General features: G+C 49.4%; 1 protein-coding gene across 1 annotated transcript in view; it reads left to right on the forward strand.

The window, feature by feature from the left end:
* IQCA1 (IQ motif containing with AAA domain 1) overlaps positions 1-13071 on the forward strand; it is a 154361-nt gene that overhangs the window by 52712 nt on the left and 88578 nt on the right. The window lies entirely within an intron of this gene.

Below are 13071 nucleotides of genomic sequence, written 5' to 3' on the forward strand. Positions count from 1 at the left end.
GCAGTGGCTCCTTTGTCACTCTGGGGCTCCCTGGCCCAGGGACCTGTTCCTCCCCAGGGCAGGTGCTGTGACCTCGTGGCAGGAGCCCCCTCCCTGGGAATTTTAGCTCCCAGACCTGCCCCAGGTGTGTGCTCTGTGGGGGCTTCCAGCAGGATCTGGGGGAAGGGAAATTAGGGGCATGCGATTTGGGTGCTGGACCCTTATTCTGGAGGACTTTGGAAAAATTACATGTCGTGGGACGCCTGGGTGGCTCAGTCGGTGAAGCATCTGGTTAAGCTCAGGTCATGATCTCACATCTCCTGAGTTCAAGCCCCACGTCCGGCTCTGTGCTGACAGCTCAGAGCCTGGAGCCTGCTTTGGATTCTGGGTCTCCCTCTCTCTCTGTCCCTCCCCTGCTCACACTCTGTATTGCTGTCTCTCTCTCTCTCTCTCTCTCTCTCTCTCTCTCTCTGAAAAATAAATATTTAAAAAAATTTTTTTGAATTACACGTCGTGATTTTCTTGTCCATCTCCAACCCGTTTGCGTTTTGATTTTTGTCTCTGACTCAGTTGTCATTTCAGACAGTACTTTTTAGATTTCCAAGTGGCTCGAAATCAGACCGCCAGTGTCTAGTCCCAAAAACGTAAATAGTTAAGTGCTAAGAAAATTCAGTGTTGGGTAATACCAATAAAAGCAATGTGATCGTCTCAGCTCATGCAGAAAAATCATTTCATAAAATCAAATACCCCCTTCTTATTTTAAAATTTAAAAATGGAGGGGCACCTGGGTGGCACAGTGGGTTAAGCGTCCGATTTCGGCTCAGGTTATAATCTCATAGTTTGTGGGTTCGAGCCCCACATCAGGCTCTGTGCTGACAGCTCAGAGCCTGGAGCCTGCTTCAGATTCTGTGTCTTAATTAATTCTTAGCATAATAAAATGTAAGCTGAATAAAAGCAAAGACTTTCATATGTTCTGTTTACTGCTTTTTCCCAGTGCCTCAAAGTGTCTGTGGCACATTGTAGATAACTCACTTGAGTAAGTTCTAAATGAGTGCGTGAATGAGTGAAACATCCAGGATTTTTTAAACCAAAAGAAGGCCACGCACTTGAAGAAACGCTGCAGGCCTTCTCAGGAAAGGACAGTATGGATGGCTTTTGCCCCTAATATTACTTAGTTCCATGAGATAAATTATTTTCAGTATGACATTAAAAGGAAATAAGTATTTTAAAGAAAGTGGCACAGCATAGTTTTTAAATCAGCGATAGACTAAATATGAAAGAAAAATATGTGAAAGTCTAAGAAGGCTGTAAATGTTAAAAGGAAGGAATACAAAAAGGCTTGTATAAGCGGGCAGACTCACCATGCTCCTGGTCCAACGGAAAGACGACGTGTCTGCTCCACGTAATTGATAGACTGCAAATTCCAATTAAAATCCCAACAGGATTATTTATTGAACTTGGAAACATAATTATTAAAGTCATTAGGATTAAAACAAGAAGGGAACACCAACAGGGCAGGACAAATGGCACTCTGTTTTCAAGTATATTATTATAAAGAAAAATAAGGTGAATGCATTCTACAAATATAAGAGCAGAAACGTGGATCAACAGAGCAAACTGGAGAGCCCAGGAAGCGACAGACAGAGATGGAAATAGTGTATGATAAATTAAGTGACCAGAAGTAATAAGACTGCAAACGACATAGTTACAAGAACTAGATTGACCTAATTATTAAGGCCAACAGGAAGTAGAAAGCAGAATGGAGAACTTAACTCTCTGAGACACAGGTCACAATTTTCTGACTTCTAGGAACAAAAATATTGTCAAAGAAAATTGGACTGATTCCACGGTAAAATTTACGAAATGTGTATCCTAGTCAAATCCAAAAATAAGACAGAAAGGGAAACCGACCAGGGGTGCCTGGGTGGTTCAGTCGGTTAAGCGCCCGCCTCTTGATTTTGGCTCAGGTGATGATCTCACGGTTTGTGAGTTCAAGCCCCACGTAGGGCTCTGCGCTGACAGCACGGAGCCTGCTTGCTCTCTCTGGTGCTCTCTCTCTCTCTCTCTCTCTCTTTCAAAATAAATAAATAATAGAAAAAAACTTGAAGAAAAAAAAAGGAAACCAGCCAAATACGACCTGTATGTTTAATGTAATTTATTTTACTTTGTTGTTTTATTTAATTACCAACGTAATTCCTATACGCTGTGGCACGGAAAGCAATACTCAAGTGCATACAGAATTTACTGGTCTTCCCCCATCCATTCCCACAGCTGTGCGTGAACCTAGGTGCACACAGGGACACAGCCTGTGTCACTGCTCGCCAGTCTCCACGCACCTGCGGACCGAAACACCCACACCTGAGGCTGTCTGCCTACCCCCTTTTCTTTCTAGAACGCATATCACTTCCCAGCCTGGTCTTCCCCCTTAATATTCTACCATTAACATCTCCGCCATTCCCATAGAGCAGCTGGTCTTTGCGAGAGCTCTGAGTGTGTATAAGGTGCCCGTGGCAAACAGGCAAAGTCGGGCCCAGAAGCAGAGTTCTACCTTGAGGCTTCACCATAATTATATAGCCAATCCCCAGGGGTGCTTATTTGCAGGGTTTGATCGTAGCTTTTGTTATTTACAGTTTTTACTAGTACAGACAGTGCATAGCAGAGTATCTCTGCCTTCACTTCTGCGAGGATTCCTAACAGCGGAACCGTTGGGGGCAGGAGGGTATCCAGGGCAACCGTGGAAGTCTTAGGAATCCATTGTCTAAGGATTCACACAAACACAGCAAGTGGCTGTGATGAGTGGGGACGCCCTGCGCATCCAGACACAGGTTCGAGTTCAAGTCGGAATCCGGGCTCCGGAACCACTTGCCTTAGGCTAAATCGCTTGAACTCTCGCATTTTCAAATTTCCTCCTTCGCCAAGTGGAGGGAAATGCGTATCTCACAGAATTTCTGTAGGGACGAAATGAGAAAGTACTTTGTGAAAGGCAGGTGTGAAAACGCGGTGTAAACCTCCGTGCGACACGCGTCTTGTGAGCTGTTGTCATTTCTGCCACTTACGTGGATCCGAGAAAGGACGAGACGCAGATGCACGGGGCACATGGCAAAGTGTCAGCCTCAGTAGCAGCTGAAGAAATTCAAGTCCACATCTGGCTTCCACTCCTCACCTAAACTGGTCAAAACCCGTAAAGGCAAAATGGTGAAGGCATCGGAGGAAGAGGAGAGCTGACGTGTGGGCGCCACGGGTGAGCGGGTCTCCAGTGCCTCCCACGGGCGGAGCGGCCAGCGTCGGGCTGAGTCTCCTTTCTCGGCTCTTGGCCCAGGGCTTCCTGTCGGCAGTAGGTCTCTGGAGATCTTCCGGAGAACCAGCACATGTCCAGGAGCAGAGTCCTCGCACTGATAAAATACAGCGTGAGGAAATATTTAAAAGAATATTTGTAAGACCTGTAAGTACACACCCTGCAGTTATTTTAAGTCTGGAAAAACCACATCTTCTCAGCAAACAGGGCTCCCGGCTGACAAAAGATCTTTTTCCATTTCCTGCTTCGGGAAAACAGACTGCGAAGGGAAACCGGCACCGCCTGGCGTGTCCGAGCGTGAATTCTCTTCTTTTCGGGAAACGACCGGGTGCTTTTCCCAGCGTGCTGCCATGACCCTGCCTCCCCGGGGGAACAACCGGTTGGGGACACGGGGTCACGGTTGTCACAGATTATAATCCTTCCCGTTGAAGATCAGGAGACACGGGCATCCTGTGTGGAGCCTCTCATTTTCCAGAACGGGTTGGGGCTGTTAGCGGGAGACGCCTGTGAGGTGCGCACTGAGGTGGCCCGAGCTGAGTTGGGTCACAGTGCGTGGCAGCTCTGGACAGGCCACGTCGGGGCCTGGGCGTCCGGGCAAGTTCTCCACCCCAGTTCTGGCCCTGCCGCCACGCCACGGAGCCCAGGTGGGCAAGTATTTCAGGAGCAAGGAGGAAATGGCTGGGACGCCTGGCGGCTCAGTCGGTTGAATGTCCGACTCTTGATTTTGGCTCGGGTCACAATCTCACAGTTCGAGGGTTCAAGCCCCGCGTCGGGCTCTGTGCTGATAGCATGGAGCCTGCTTGAGATTCTCTCTCTCCCTCTAGTCTGCCTCTCACTCTCTCTCCCTCCCCCCCCCTCCCCCTCCCTCTCTTCCTCTCTCAAATAAAGAAGCTTAAAAAAAAAAAAAAAAGGACACGGCAACGCCATTGCCTCAGCCACCCTCATACCAGGCAAACACTATCTGTAGAAAAGAAAATACAGGATACTTCCCACTTGCCCTTGTGGAGGTCAAGAGTGGGCAGGAGCAGCCCCTGACCTCGGGCCAGGCTGGGGGCTTGGGGTCCATGTGTCTCAGGCAGGAGCCTCTGTCTTAGGCTAAGAGAAGCTTGGGCACAGCGTCGGGCCAAAGACAGGATTGTGAGCGAGGATCGTGGACCAAGGATTTGGATGGGGGTGGGGCAGAGTGAGAATTAAGTGTTGGGCCAGGACGAAACAGCGCGATGGCTTTACACATGTGAAGCCCACGTGGGAGCTCGGTTAGGGGAGAGCAGGTGTGATGGGTGCAGGCCTCATCCCCTTAAATAATCCTGATTGTGCAGACAGAGTCAAGAGCAGGACTGGTAGAAGAAGCTGGAAGAAATGTCCAACGACTGCAGATGTCCAACCCCAGAACAACTACAAGACAACATCACGGAGATTAATTCTCTGGCAGGGACGGGGACTTGGTGGCCCCTCCCGCTTCTTTCTTTTGTAATAGTCCAAGAGTAATCGGACTTAGTGATACGCAAGTGTCTCTGGGGCTTGGGACACATCTAGCGATCGCATTCAGATCTTTCTGAATATTTTTAGGCAAAGGGTTAGATGAATAACTTTAAATTCTATCTTTTGGAAATTGTACTTAATTTCATACAAATTATACTTTGTTCCCCAAAGCTGAATTCTTACCTTAAAATGAACGTAGGGGCACCTTGGTGGCTCAGTCGGTTGAGCGTCTGACTTGGGCTCAGGTCATGATCTCACGGTTCGTGGGTTCGAGCCCCGTGTCGGGCTCTGAGCTGACAGCTCGGAGCCTGGAGCCTGCTTCGGCTTCTGTGTCTCCCTCTCTCTCTCTGCCCCTTCCCCGCTCATGCTCTGTCTCTCTCTCAAAAATGAATAAACGTTAAAAAAAATCTTTTTTAAGTGAACATAACCCCCATGGGATATGCCAGCATTTGTTTGCAGGTGACTGAATGGTAAGAGCTCAGAAATACCTGATGAATCCAGTCTCATCAAGCTCCATGTGCCTTTCTCATGCATCGTGTCCTTGGACGGTTTTCTCCTTTCTTGGTGTTCCTTTTCCGTCATGTTCTGTAGACTTGGGCGAAATGAGAGGGCCCTCATCTGTGCGGTTCAGGTGATTTTCCATGCGGCCCCGTGCCATTTTGTACGTCACTCGCCCCATTAGGTGGTCTGACTGCCCAGCTGAGCCACCTGTTCTGGGCTTGCCTGCTGCCCCCATTCGGGGGACAAATAGAAAGTCGGAGGGGGTCCGCGAATGGCGCCGAAGCATGTGCAGCACGGTAACTTTGCAAATCAGCAAAACGATGAAAGATCATCAAATGTCTTTGGAATCAAGATTCAAAGTCTAATTGAGGGAACGCTGTGATCTCAATCATCACGCACAGAGGCAGCGTGTTGAACACGATAACGTTGCAGGGGTGTTTTGTGTGCTACAATCTAAGTGGAGAAGATCCCCGCATCTGTGAAAGGGTTTTCCAAACTGTAAAGAGAAACTGAAGTAATGATCCAAAAATAACTTTCCATCCTGTTCTTCCCTACCCCACCCGTACCTACCTGGGCGGGACCTTCGGCTGTCAGATGAGAGGGAATGTATTTATTTGGCTGAAAAACTTATTTTATACAAGGTGGTCGGGGAAGACCTCTCTGATGCGATGCTGTTTGAGCATGTGCGTTATCTCTGTGGGAGAACCTGTCTCTGAGGAGGGAGAACCCCCAGTAGACGGGGAGCAGCTGGAAGCAGGTGAGCAGGGGGAAGGTGGTGAGGGCCAAGCCAGGGAGGTAGCAGGTGAGTGTCACGAAGGCCACTGCAGGTGGAGGAACCATATAATTAAATGTCCACACCGGGACACTTAAGAGTGAAAGGGGGTGCCGTTATGAATTGCACGTGACAGAACCTGTAAGGAGGGACCTAAGTTAACCTGATCCGAAGGCCATTGGTTTTCACTTTGAGTGAGAGAGTTGGCAAACTTTGAGCAGAGAAGGGGCGTGATGCGATGCGATGCGGCTTCTCTTTTAAAAGGTTCGCTCTGGCTGCTGCAAGGAATGTAGTCAAAGCAGGAGTGGTCGGGGGTGGTGGGGGGGACAGCAGGGCATCCTGTGCCTTGTAGTAACGCACACAGAGTTGACGGTGGCCGGGACCAGCACAGGCAATGACGGGGGGTCGGATGCAGGGTTTGCGGGCGGATTGAACAGAGGCACGAAGGAGGAACGTGCTGGAGGGCGATTCTAGGTTTTTGCCCCTGGAGGCAACTACGAGTGCTTCCATTTTCTGAAATGGGGAAATGCAGGCGGAGGAGGGGGTTTGGGGGACGAGGTGAGGACCGAGGCTGAGTTTGCGACATCTGGGCTTGAGGAACTCGCTGCACTTCGGACGGAGGTGGTGGGCAGGCGTCGAACGTAGGTCTGCAGCCCGGGGGACAGACGAGCCGGAGACACGGCGCTGGGAGGGGTGAAGTGCGCGGTGCTATTTGAAGCCAAGAAACCAGATGAGACCCTGATGCACATGCACAGAGAAGAGCCCAAGAGCAGAGCCCTGGGTCCCCAGCACCTACAGTCCGGGAGCCGAAGAGACCCTGACCCGGAAGGCTGAGCAGGTGGCCATCAGGGGCAGCAGAGCCTAGACGGAACCTTCCTCCTGAAATGAAGGGACAGTCAAGAGCTCAAACGCCGATGATAAGCCTCGCCATCTGAGCTCCTTCTGAGTGAGACAGAGGAGGGCGGCCTAAAAAGATGGAGGAGGGGGGAGAGAGACGAGAGGAAGCCAAGAGAGAGAACCTTCCAGAAAAGAGGACTCGGCCATCTGACAGATCCAGAGAGAGTGGAGGGGAGCGGTAGAACGACCGCGGAAGTCGCCAGCAGCAAACTTGTTGCCAGGCTCGTGGATTAGCTTCCTACGGTGACCGTAACATGTGCCACAGCTGGGTGGCCGAAACAGCCGGAGTTCACTCCCTCACTGTCTGGGGCTCCAGTCCAAGACCACCGTGGCGTCAGCCAGGTTGGTTCCTTGCACAGGCTGTGAGGGAGAAGCTGTTCCAGGCCCCTCCTTGGCGTGTGGATGGCCACCTTCTCCCTGTGTCTTCACATAGTCCGTGTGTGTCTGTCCTGGGGTCCTGGTTGCCCCCTGTTTGTAAGGACACCAGTCACATTAGATCCGGGCCCACCCTGCCCCCTCCAGTATAACCTCCTCTCAACGGCCCTATTTCCAAATGAGGCCACGTTCTCAGGTCCTGGTGGTTAGGATCAGGCCGGCCCGTCTGGGGAGTGGTGGTCCCTTCCACCAGTCAGAAAGGGGACCAGCTGTCTCTGCAGCTCCCCACTCCCCTCCCCGGACACATTCAGGCAACGAGTAGCAAAGTCCCCGGGAGGGATGGGGAGGAGAATCTTCCATGTCGAGACCCCACCATCTTGTAATTCCAGTTATTTGACTACTGCCAGTGTCCACAGCATGTGTCAGCCCTAAGCACAGTGGCGGGTTTTCGGGACAGGAGGCCTGGATAAGGCACCCGTGGTGTTCAGACACCATGGGTGGTGACCAGACAGCACGTCTGTACCCAAGTGAGAGGACAGTGCCTGCCCCTCGGTGATCCTGGGACTGTGGAGAAGGGGCACAGTCCCAGGAAGACAGGAATGAGGTGCCCGTGGGGGGAGCAGAGTCCAGCAGAAACCAGGCGTGTTGTTTCCACCTGTAATCCTTCCTGACACTGTGTCATTGGAATCACTCCCCCAGAAGTCCCCAGATGGGCTTTCACCTGCAGCCGATGCTGTCAGCCCCAGCTGTTTCTGCCAGGAGCACAGTGGGAGCCAAAATCGTATTCTCTTTACTCGTCCCCAAGTCAAGGCCAACGGTCCCTGCAGTTTTCACACCTTGCAGTGTGCTGAGCCCAGAGCGACACCTTACAGCTCGTCACCTTACAGCTTCCTTATGATTAGCGGCAGGAGAGATCAGGTGTGTCCCAGCTTTGAGCACCCTGACTCGGGAGAGGGGAGGCCATGGCCCCACAGCTGAAAATGTGAGGGTGAAACCCAGCAACCAAGGAAACAGAGTAAAATTCAGTATCTGTCAGCATGCTCTAAGTGACTGAGTCACAGGACACACAGGACAGGGCGACAGGGACAGGGAGAATCCCAATCAGTGCACACCCAGGGCGCACTTAGAATATCCCAAAGCTGGTGGGCGCCTGGGTGGCTCAGTCGGCTAAGCGTCCGACTTCGGCTCAGGTCATGATCTCATGGTTTGTGACTTCGAGCCCCACTTCGGGCTCTGTGCTGACAGCTCGGAGCCTGGAGCCTGCTTTGGATTCTGTGTCTCTGTCTCTCTCTCTGACTCTCCCCCATTCATGCTCTGTCTCATTCTGTCTCAAAAATAAATAAACGATAAAAAAAAATTAAAAAGAATATCCCAAAGCTGGGAAACAACCACTCTGGGGCCAGAGGACTCCTTATGAGGGAGGAAGAACGTGGGGATGGTGTGAGCACAGCGTGTGTGTGCGTGTGTGCGTGTGTGCACGATGCAAGTGTGTGCACGTGTGTGCATGGAGGTGAGAAAGAGCTATCAGGCTATGCTGTCACGTCTAGATAAGAATTTTAAAATCTATCTTTTAAATGTGTGCCCTACAACAGTTTGTGCAGTCTCTAAGGCCAAGACATCCAATTTCAGTTTATGGTTAATTACTTAAACTAACGTGACTTAAAAAAAACGAAGTATGTCCTTTTATCTGTTAAAAATAGATATATTCGATCCTGTTTTTGCAAAAAGAACTATGAAAACTATCATACATGCGTTATTAAATCTTACTATGACAATTGATGTGTAACATAATTATGAATTCTATTTTAGAAATGGCACATGTAAATCCTGTTTGTGTTCAGTTTATGTCAGTTTCTAGGTTTGTTCTGAGTCCCCCAAAACAAGTTTTAAAGTGTGGGATTAAAATTAGACAATGGAGCTGCCTATAAAGTGGCCGTCGGAGGGATGGGTGGGTGGGTGCACAGAGCAAGAGTGCTCGAGCTTTTAATCAAAATGTATTCATAGTTTTTTGTTGTTTGGGTTTTTTTTGTTGTTTTTTTTTTATTTTTTTTAACGTTTATTTATTTTTGAGACAGAGAGAGACAGAGCATGAACGGGGGAGGGTCAGAGAGAGAGGGAGACACAGAATCTGAAACAGGCTCCAGGCTCTGAGCAGTCAGCACAGAGCCCGACGCGGGGCTCGAACTCACATACCGCGAGATCGTGACCTGAGCCGAAGTCGGACGCTTAACCGACTGAGCCACCCAGGCGCCCCTAATTTTTTTAATGTTTATTTATTTTTGAGAGAGAGAGAGAGAGAGAGAGACATAGTGTGAGCTGGGAAGGGGCAAAGAGAGGAAACACAGAATCTGCAGCAGGCTCCAGGCTCTGAGCTGTCAGCCCAGAGCCCGACGTGGGGCTTGAACCCACGAAACGTGAGATCATGACCTCAGCTGAAGTCGGACGACTGAGCCACCCAGGTGCCCCAAATGTATTCATACTTTTTAACCTGTCAAGGCCAAGTGAAGCACAGAACAAGATAGAGTGTGGTCAGGCAGTTTAATAAGATTTGAGATTTGAGTCTTGTGAACAAGCAGTGTCTGAAGTCAAATACATCCATCAGCCATGTGATTGTGGAAGGTGAGAGCATCAGGGCAATGGCTGACATTTTAATCTTCGGATCACTGTCTCCCATCACTACATCCAGAATCTCATTGGTACTAATCAGGTGTGTGTTGATTGACCATATGAATAGATGGATGGTTGGATAGATTGGATGGATGGATGGAGGGATGGAGGGATGATGGAGGGATGGATGGATGATGGATAGATGTATGGATGGATGGATGGACGGAGGGACGGATAGATAGATGGGTGGGTGGATGGATGGATGATGGAGGGATGGTGGATAGATGGATGGATGGGTGAATGGATGGATGATGTATGGGTGGAGGGATGGATGGGTGGATGGATGGATGGATGGATGGGTGGATGGATAGATTAGATGGATGGATGGATAGATGGACGGATGGATGGATGGATGGATGGATGGATGGATGGATGGGTAAATGAGTACATGAGTCCACCAAGGTAGCTACAATGACAGAATGTCACTTAGCATGTGACATAGTCTAGTCTATGTCTAGACTAGACGTAGTCTAGTCTAGTGACAATGTCACTAAGCAATGTGACTTAGTGTCAATGTCACTTAGCATATGATCTCCTATCATCATCCTGCCCTTTCATTTGGCCACATATGCCCCATCGTGTTCAGTGCTTTTTAAAGCAAAGCTAAGGAGCTGAGTCATATTCCTATTAAATGAGCCCAAAGAAAAGGCTCAGGAGACCTGAGATATTTTGTGCAGACAATGATGTGACTGCTTTAAATGCTTTAAGAGTAATCCTGTGGAAACACTGGGGCAACAGCCAGCAGGGATGTTGACTCCTAAGCATGAACCAAGCAGCAGCCCCAACTCAGAGTCAGCCCTCACCACCACGCGTGTGCCTTTCAAAAAAAGGTTTCATTTAACAGTATCCTTGAGGACACAGTAAAAAGTAATCGTATTAAGAAGACTTGGCAATTGGGGCGCCTGGGTGGCTCAGTCAGTTAAGTGTCCCACTTCGGCTCAGGGTCATGATCCTGCGGTTTGTGGGTTCGAGACCCACATCGGGCTCTGTGCTGACAGCTCGGAGCCTGGAGCCTTCTTCGGATCCTGTGTCTCCCTCTCTCTGCCCCTCCCCCGCTCACACCGTCTCTCTGTCAAAAATAAATGAATAAACATTAAAAAAAAAAGACTTAACCCTTGACTACACAGCTTTTTAATATTCTGCATGATGAAATCAAAGTGCGCTGAATGCTTTTGGCCGCACGCCGAGTGTGCTGGCTATCTGGACGCACACCTGTGGAGCCGTCTGCTTTCAGCCGAACCAGCCACTTTTCATGGAACATCATTCTTAATTGAGCAAACAACTGCCAGATTCTCAAAAAAGTGAACCAAATGAGCCTGAAGGGAAACCTCTGACATGGCAGAAATTAAATTTTTGGAACTCTTGTGATCACCCCCGTGAGCCTGAGAGCTTCCCATTACTCAGGCTTTTGGTTTTGAGATCGGTGGAATTGTTAATGAATGACGAAATGTGGCGAACGTGAGGACAGGTTTTCTTCCCAAACTTCAACCGAAACAGCGTGTTGCAGCAGAACGAATACGGAAGCAGATAGGAGCGGCCAGCGAACCCCCAAGCCAGGCATTAAAAAGGCTTGAAAGATGCAGAACAGTAACACTCTTCTATTTTTGTTTGTTTGTTTTCGGACATGTACTAAAGATGTTATTTACGTGAACATATAAGGGGTTTGTCAGTGTTGTTATTAAGTGAATTTAAAATGCAAGTTTTAGAAATTTCTCCGTTTTAGTATCTAACACAGTAAATACTTGTAGCTAGAACTCACATAAACAAGAGCTCTTTGAGATGCTCAAAAGTTCTAAGAGTAAAAAGGGCTCCAAAGGGCAAATGTTTGAGAACCACTGTTGTAGACTCATCTTTTGCACGGCTGTCTCCTCTAACCCTTAGTGTCTCTGCCTCAGTAGACCCCCAGGCACATAGAAATAGTAACCACACACACCCCTCGCAAAATTCCTCAATATTCAATTGCAGAGTCTGCGGGGCGCCTGAGTGGCTCAGTCGGTTGAGCGGCCGACTTCGGCTCAGGTCATGATTTTGCGGTCTGTGGGTTCAAGCCCCCCACCGGTCTCTGTGCTGACGGCTCAGAGCCTGGAGCCTGCTTCGGATTCTGTGTCTGCCTCTCTCTCTCTCTCTCTCTTTCTCTCTCTCTCTCTGCTCCTCCCCACTCATGCCCTGTCTCTCTCCGTCTCTCAAAAATGAATAAACGTTAAAAAAAAATTTTTTAATAAATTGCAAACTCTGCTTTTTGAAAGGTAAAAATTACACGGTGACACAAAAAACTATTTGGAGCCCGTACAAAATGGAGCCTTAGCCTTATGGAAACTTAAGAGCTTGTCCACGTATCTCGTGCACTGTTAGTAAATTTGTCATCCGAACAGCTCCATCCTTCTGTTTAGTTTCAAAACCCTGTGTTTATTCTAAATTTTAAACAGGAAGAAATGATTTGTGCTTCTGTCTTCATTCCGAACTTAAGCACAGAGTGTCTCAATCATTTTAAAAATCTGTTTTCAAGAGAGGGGTGTCTGTCTCCAAGTAACAATTACCTGGAGGAAGCAAACCTCTAGGAACGTCTCCCAGGTCTCTCCATGCCTCGGAGGCAGCGTGTCCGGCCGCAACGGGCGGGGAGCTTCCACGCTGACAACCATCACTCATTTATTTTTTTTTTTTAATTTTTTTTTTAACCTTCGTTTGTTTTTGAGAGACAGAGAGAGGCAGAACGTGGGCAGGGAGGGACAGAGAGAGAGGGGGAGACACAGAATCCGAAGCAGGCTCCGGGCTCCGAGCTGTTTGTTAACGCAGAGCCCGACGCGGGGCTCGAACTCACGAACTGCCAGACCATGGCCTGATCTGAAGTCGGACGTTCAACCGACCGAGCCACCCAGGCTCCCCAACCGTCACTCATTTAAATGAGCGTAAGCAGGGGTGCCTGGGTGGCGCAGTCGGTTGAGCGTCCGACTTCAGCCAGGTCACGATCTCGCGGTCCGTGAGTTCGAGCCCCGCGTCAGGCTCTGGGCTGATGGCTCGGAGCCTGGAGCCTGTTTCCGATTCTGTGTCTCCCTCTCTCTCTGCCCCTCCCCCATTCATGCTCTGTCTCTCTCTGTCCCAAAAA

The sequence above is a fragment of the Panthera pardus genome, unplaced genomic scaffold, assembly GCF_024362965.1.
Source record: "Panthera pardus isolate Hobbes unplaced genomic scaffold, ASM2436296v1 HiC_scaffold_10, whole genome shotgun sequence".
In the NCBI taxonomy this organism is placed as follows: Eukaryota; Metazoa; Chordata; class Mammalia; order Carnivora; family Felidae; genus Panthera; species Panthera pardus.